The following is a 7,372-nucleotide window of genomic DNA, read 5'->3' as shown; positions in this document are numbered from 1 at the left end:
TTCAATGCTGGGATAAAGAATATGTTCTGAAAATCTCTTTTAGAAAGATTTATAATATTAACCTCAGGCTATTTTAAGTCCCTGTCGATCTTTATGAAAACAGCCAAGAGATCCATTTGTTTTCCAAATAGTAGAAAGTCTCTGTTACCTTTTGTCAACCATGACTGAACAAATGACTTTGGGTCAAAGTGATTCAGTTGTGAAGTGCCTGGGGTCCTGCCAGCCCCCTGGAATACAGACTCAAAAAGCAGTCACTTTGAACCTGAGCTGCCCATTGCAGCCAGGAGCTAAGTAGTCCTATTCAATTTTTCTGGGACTAACACCATTATGGACCATCTTAAACTCAGGATTAATAGAAACTAGTGCAGTAGCTCTATGTCGATATATGGCTAGCATGCCTGGTCAGAAACTGAATGTTCTATCATACTACTCAGTCTGATTTTTCATTATTGTTTTCTGTCTATGAGATCAATTAATTATGTGATAATTTCAGTGAAACACTCAGTTTCTTGATTGTACTTTATTTTCCTAAAGGTTCTAAGATCTGCTCAAGGCATTGAACTAGGATAACAGACATCCTATTTAGCTAGTAGGGAGTTAGAATCTAAACTCTACAGTCTTGTTCAAATCCAAATCACTTATGTCATACCTCTATTCTCAAAGAACTTTTGTTACGTTTCACCACCATTAGGACATTTTTCTTTACTTAAAACAAGTTGGTGAGCTTAAAAATCATTAATGGGCCACATTTATATAATGACAACCTGCTTCTTCCTGATTTGGGTCTTCCTTGCCCTCTACATCACCCACCTCCCAGTGCGCACGTGCACGCGCACGCGCACACACACACACACTCACGTGCACACACACAAACATCCCATTCTAGCTACAGTCCAGCAGCCTAGTCAATTTGGGATTCTTGATGAATCTGAAGTCTCTTTCTGTGCCTGTATTCTATCTTCATTTTGCCCTTGTTGCTAATATGTCTATCTGATTTGGTACCAAGACTACCTAACATATGCCAATGATGAAATTATTTTCCCAAGACGTGATCAGTTTATTAATTTGTTTAATGCACTATATATTTGTACCTGACTTCAGGAAGTTCACAGTCTGGTTTTGGTATTTTGTCTTTGGGTGCCCTTGAGTATATTTTTCTTTTAATATGTTACATCTGGATGTGCCGTGCATTTTTGATTGTCAGCTCCCAGAGGACAAGGAACTTGCCTACTTATCTTGCTCTGCAGAGAATCACACACATATCAGTACTTAGCAAGTCTTTACTCCTGCTGCTACTGATGATGATTAATAGCACTCTTCTCCAGCATTCTCCAAACCCTTACAAAATACGTTGATTATTTCCACATGTACCCAGGGAGGAAAGAAAGTACCATTAATGACATTTAAGGGATAAGGAAAATGAAGGACTGTGTATTTAGGTAAAGTGTCCAAAGCTTTATAATAAATAAGCAACATAAATCAAATAAAACAAACTTGGTTGTCTCTTCTTCCAGTTCCTAAGATTTCCAATTCAACTCAATTTGATTTAACACTTTAATGAGTCTTTATGCAAAATACTTTGTTAGGTGCTGTAGAGGGAATGAGTAAATACGGTATAATCTCTTACCTCAAAGAAGAAAAGTAAGAAGATAAGATATACAAATAAGTAACAATTAGCACTTTATTTCAATTTAGGGTGGATTTAAGCAATACTGCCATATGAAATATATACTGCTAGGATCTGAGAGATGCAAATAGGAATAAAATATACTCTTTATAGGTACTCAAAATGTGGCAAAAATGGGAACATAGAAAGTTTTTCAGTTTGTGATGTCTTATTTAAATGCTAAAGAGGATACAGAAGATAATAGCTCTGTTTAGCAGGAGACAGGGATCAGAAAAGGCTTAGGTGAGAAGGTGGCAACTGTAGACTTTGAGACACATTAGTCTGGTGACAGACTACAGAATATATTGGAAAAGAAAGAGAAATAAAGATAAGTCACTGGGGAAGGGGCATCAAGTCTCAAATTTGAAGACATTTTAAGCAGCTATTGTGAAGTCAAGGTGTGAATGATGAGGGCCTACATTACAGAAGTAGTAATGAGATTAGAGAAAAGAGAATGAATTGGAAAGAAACTCAGAGGTAAATAAATGTGAAGAGAGAGAGAGCAGAGAGAACCAAAAGTCAACAAAAACTTCCTGCAAATAATAATTAATTGCCAGGTTAATTATGCTACATTAAGGTCAAGAAGAAGGTAGAGATGTTGGGAAAGGTCTGGAATAAAGTCAGATTTAAGCTTAATTCTGAATGATGCCTAAAGGGCAGATGTGTGGGAATGTTCATGGTAGTCCTCAGTATTTCCTTGGCACCACAAGTAAAGTCTGTTCTCTATTTTCATTGAACCACTGTACTGTCTTCTTACGATGTGAAGAGGCTTGTTCAATTTTACCTTGGTTTCTTATATGTGTTCTACAGACTTCCATTTTTGTGGTTACTTGACTTTTTTTCATCTTTTCTTACTCAAAACTTCTCACAAGATAATAAATAGACTGCATTTTTACTCCCTCCAAAATTCAAAAATCTCTTGAAATTTGGCATCTTTCGTGACGCTTTCCTTAAGTAACTGATAGAAAAAGGTTTTTGATATTTTTTGAATGTTTAATAAGTGTTAAGCACTGTTCCAAGCTCTTTACCAGTAACTCTTTTCTTCCTCACAATAGTTCATTGAGGTAAGTAATATTAATTGTCCCAATTAAAAAATAGGAAGTCTATATAACTTCCCCAAGGTTTCACAGGTAGTATGTGACAAAACCTGGCCTTTTTTTTTTTTTTTTTTCAAGATTTCATTTATTTGAGAGAGAGAGAACCAGAGAACACAAGCAGGGGGACTGGCACAGGGAGAGGGAGAAGCAGACTCTCTGCCAATCAGGGAGCCTGATTCAGGGCTCAATCTCAGGACGCTAGGATCATGACCTGAGCCAAAGGCAGACGATTAACCCACTGAACCACCAGGCGCCCCAAAACCTAGACTTCTAAACACAAGAATGCACTATATTCCCAGCAGCACGACACTCTAAATAAGAAAATTCCTTTTATCATCACGATCAAGTTTGGTTGTAATAACTATAAACTATTTCCTTCTAAACATGGAGCTTTGGTGGAAGGTTACTAGTGTGGGAATCCAGTTCCACAAAATACATGGGGAGTTAAGTGTCCATTCTTTGAAATGGTCAAGAAACAGAAAATTCTGAAAGGACATTAAACAAGAATTGGGACCACAAAAAGACTATTAGGACAACTGCTTAACAACTGGAATAGGCTGATGAGAAAGCATCAATAAGGATACTTCAGATGATTTGCTTCCAGCTATTCCCCAATCTCTCCATGAATTTGCTCAGAATTCAAATACTTCAGCAAGATGACTGTAACTTAGTCACTAAACTGCTCTTTCACTGACCCTATATAAAGAAAATGAAGACCAGATACTGTCTCAACAGGAAAACTGGGCTGCTATTAGGGAAAAGCAGATGTTGAAAAAGAAAAACTGACACAGCCTTCTAGCAATGAAGCCTTCTATACACATTCATAGTTGTGATACAGAAGACTGTCCAAATTATTTATGATATTTACAGCCAGAACAATCAGGAAGTGCACAAACTATTTTTTATGATTCAATGTCAAAACAAACTATTATTTGTTTTCCTTACAATCTTTATTCTTTACATTGTTCATTTATTTCCTTACTTCAACTGATGACTATGGTTCATATTAGATGTATCAAGAATTTATAGTTTATAATTTTGCTAACTGAATATTGCCTTCCATATTCTGGGCCAGGAAATGAGCCTCAGCATATTTAAAATAATTGGAATTATCTGAGTGGGTCTCCCTACCACAATGAAATCAAACTACAGATGAATAACAGAAAACTAAGAAGAAAATTTCCAAATACTTGGATATTAAATAATACTTCTAAATAATTTGTGGGTCAAATAGGAAGTCTTAAGTGAAATTTTAAAAAATATATTGAACTGAATAAAAATGAAAATATAACATGTAGAATCAAAACTTGTAGAATGCAGCTAAAACATTAGAAAAAATTTATAATAAGTGCTCAGTTTATAATAGAGGACAGGTCTCAAATCAGTAATATAAACTCCCACATTAATATTTTTTTAAAAAAAGGAAATGAACCCAAAGCAACCCCAGCACAAATCAATGAAATTGAAAATAGAAAAACAATAAAGAAAATAAGTAAAACAAAAAGCTGGTTCTTTGAAAAAAATCAATAAAATTGACAAATCTCTAGCAAGACTGACAAAAAAGAGAGCCAATACAAATCACCAATATCAGGAATTAATTAGTGATATACTGTAGATTATAAAGACATAATGTAAATTTGACAACTTAAATGAAATAGACCAATTACATGAAAAATATAAACTACCAAAACTATTCTAACAGAAAAGAAAAAAAAAGAGAATAGGTAATCTGGATAATCCTATAACCATTAAAGAAGTAAAATTACAATTAATAAACTCTTAAAAGGGAAATCTCAAAGCCCAGGTTGTTTCACTGGAGAATTCTACCACACTTCTAGTGATACACAATCTCTTCCAGAAAAGAGAAGGGGTAGGGGGTGTCAAACTTAATTGTATAAGATGGTATTACCAAAATGATACCAAAATGAGATACCAAAATGAAAGAAAGAAAATTAAAAAAAAAAAAAAAAAGACCACTGCAGTTCAATATCCCCCATGAACACAGATGCAAAAATTCTCAATAATTTAATTTAATGCCATGATATATTACACCAAGTGGGGTTTGTTTCAGGGAGGCAAGACTGATTCAGTGTTCAAAAGTCAATCAGTCACTTTATTAATAGGCTAAAGCAAAAAATCAGAAGTCCTAGCCAGTGCAATAAGGCAAGAAAAGGAAACAAAACATATAGATTGTAAAGGGAGAAATAAAGCTGTCCCTTTGGCACTTGACATGATGGTCTGTGTAGAATACCTCTATTAAAACAACAACAACAACAACTCCAGAGCTAATAAATGAGTTTAGCAAGCTCACAGGATACAAGATTAACAGAGGAAAAAAATCAGTTTTATTTCTATAAACTAGCAATGAACATGTGGAAACCCAAAATAAAACAAAATTCAATTTTCAACTATTCAAAATAAAACACTTAGATATAGATTTAACAAAACATGATCAGGACTTGTATACTCAAAATTACAAAACACTGGTGAAAGAAATCAAATAAATGGAGACATACTGTGATTGCAAACTTAAATATTATATATGACAATTCTCTAAAATTAATCTATAAACTTAGTGTAATTCCTATCAAAATCCCAGTAAAATTTTCATGTACATAAGCTTATTCTAAAATTTGTATGGAAATGCAAAAGAATTAGAATAGTTAAAATGATTTTGAAAAAAAAAAGAAGAATAAGATGAAGGAATCACTCTACTAGATTTTTAAGACTTACAACATAGCTACAGTGTTCAAGACAGGGTGCTATTAGTGGTAGAATGTCACAAAGATCAATAAAACAGGAGATAAAATCCATAACAGCAGATCCACATTAAAAACACCAACTTATGTTTGACAAAGATGCAAAAGCAATTCAGTAGATGAAGCATACTCTTTTTAATAAATGGAGCTGAGACAATCAGGTATCCACAAGCAAAAATAGAAAAATACAATTGAATCCCAACCTAAATATCACACCTTCTACCAAATATAACTCAAAATGGATAACAGATTTACAAGTAAATGTAAAACTATAAACTTTTAGAAGAAAACATAGGAAAAAATCTTTGAGACCTAGGGTTAGGAAGAGTTCTTAGATATTACATAAAAAGGAGAAGCCATAAAAATAGGTTCAGTTGGACTTCATCAAATTAAAAATGTTTGATTTACAAAAGCCCTGGTTAAGAGGATGAAACGTCAAGCTGAATATTGGGGAAAATATTTGCAAACTTTATAATTGACAAATAGTCTATATCTAGACTATATAAAGGACCCTCAAAATTCAACAGTAAAAATAAAGAAACAACAACAAAAAACCCAATTGGAAAATGGGTAAAAGACATGTACAGTCATTTTATCAAAGAAGATATACAATGGCAAACAAGCACATTAAAATATAGTCAACATCGGGGCGCCTGGGTGGCTCAGACAGTTAAGCGTCTGCCTTCAGCTCAAGTCATGATCCCACGGTCCTGGGATCAAGCCCCACATCAGGCTCCCTGCTGAGCGGGGGAGCCTGCTTCTCCCTCTCCCTCTTTCTGTTGCTTCCCCTGCTTGTACACTCTCTCTCTGTCAAAAATAAATACAATCTTTAAAATATATATAGAGAGAGAGAGAGAGAGAAAGAGAGAGAGAGAGAGAGTCAACATCACTAGGTGTTAGGGAAATGCAATTTTAAAATCATGAAGAGATATCAATACAAATGTTTTGGAATATTTAAGATTTAAAAAAAATATAATGATAACACTAAATGCTGGTAAGAATGTAAAACATAGGATTTATCATACATTGTTTGTGGAAATGAATACAACTTCTGAGGAGGAATACAATTCCTTTGAAAAATAGTTTGGCATCTTCACCTTAAACATATATTTATGCTTATATATACACATAAAAGCCTGTACATGAATGTTCATAATTACTTCATCTATAGTAGCCAGACATTGGAAACTACCCAGATGTCACTCAGTAGGGGAATACTTAAACAAACTGTCACATCCATATCATGGAATAGAACCAAGCAATAAAAGGAACAGACTACTGATATACAGAGCAAATTGAATGTCTTAAGGGAATTATGCTGAATGGGGAAAAAAAAAAGGGTCTATCTCAAATGTTACACACTGATTCAACTTATATAAATTATCCAAATGACAAAGTTATATAAATGGAGACTAGAATAGTGGTGGCCAGAGGTTAAGGATGTAGAACAGTGGGATATATTTGACAATAAAAGGATAGCACAAGTGAGATCTTTCTAAGGGAGCAGTTTTGTGTCTTAATAGTGGTCATAGTTAAACAAATCTGTATCTGGTAAAACTTCATAGAAACACATAAACACACACATTCATGTACAACTGGGGAAATCTAAATAAGTTCTGCAGGTTGTGTTAATCAATTTCCTGGTTTGATATTGTACTATGCATGTATAAGATGTTACCATTGGGTGACAGGTACCTCTCTGTACTATCTTTGCAACTTCCTGTGAATCTATATCTATATCTATATCTATATATTTATTTATTTATTTTCTAGTACTGGCTAAAACAGCCAATAAAACATTAAATAGAAGTGGAAAAAGTGGAGGCACCTGGATGGCTCAGTTGGTTAAG

This window comes from Mirounga leonina, unplaced genomic scaffold (assembly GCF_011800145.1).
Source record: "Mirounga leonina isolate KUSES-001 unplaced genomic scaffold, KU_Mleo_1.0 Mir_93, whole genome shotgun sequence".
NCBI classification, from domain to species: Eukaryota; Metazoa; Chordata; class Mammalia; order Carnivora; family Phocidae; genus Mirounga; species Mirounga leonina.
The sequence above is the reverse complement of the archived record's forward strand: the minus strand, read 5'-3'. Positions refer to the sequence as shown.